The sequence below is a fragment of the Nipponia nippon genome, unplaced genomic scaffold (genome assembly GCF_047370975.1).
Source record: "Nipponia nippon isolate SJK-2023a ecotype South Korea unplaced genomic scaffold, ASM4737097v1 scaffold_38, whole genome shotgun sequence".
Taxonomy (NCBI): domain Eukaryota; kingdom Metazoa; phylum Chordata; class Aves; order Pelecaniformes; family Threskiornithidae; genus Nipponia; species Nipponia nippon.
In genome coordinates this window covers 237,322-237,887 of record NW_028262356.1, presented here as the reverse complement: position 1 = coordinate 237,887, position 566 = coordinate 237,322, and the positions used below count along the sequence as shown (strand labels likewise).

The window sequence follows — 566 nt, the reverse complement described above, 5'->3', positions numbered from 1 at the left end:
GCGGTGTGGGAGTGAGGGCGTTTTGGGGCGAAAATGGGGGGTTTGGGGGCACGGGGCGGGGGGGGGTTGGGGTGAAAACCGGCCATTTCGGTGCTGGGATGTGGCTTCTCGGAGGGTTGATACTGGGGTTGTGCCGCCCTGTTTTTTGGGGTGAAAACCAGCAATTTCGGTGCTGGGATGTGGCTTCTCGGAGGGTTGATACTGGGGTTGTGCCGCCCTGTTTTTTGGGGTGAAAACCGGCCATTTCGGTGCTGGGATGTGGCTTCTCGGAGGGCTGATACTGGGGTTGTGCCGCCCTGGTTTTTGGGGTGAAATCTGCCCCGTTAGGGGCTTTTGCCACCCGCGGGCCCCGGCTTGCCCTCAGAATTAATCCCTTTGCGGATTTATTTTGCAGCTAAATCACCCGAATTGGGGCAAAGGCCGGAGCTCGAGAGCCAGGATCCAGGCGTCCGGGTAAAATATCGGGGAAATGAATCCTCGTTAGCGGCCTTTGGGGGGGGTCAGGGTGGGGGTCCCCGAACGCCGGGGTTCCCTGGGGGGTTGCGGGGACCCCCGGGAGGGCAGCG

General features: G+C 61.5%; 1 protein-coding gene across 2 annotated transcripts in view; it reads right to left on the bottom strand.

The window, feature by feature from the left end:
* Positions 1–566, bottom strand: part of RELA (RELA proto-oncogene, NF-kB subunit) — a 59,687-nt gene that overhangs the window by 10,744 nt on the left and 48,377 nt on the right. The gene's annotated exons all lie outside the window — the stretch shown is intronic.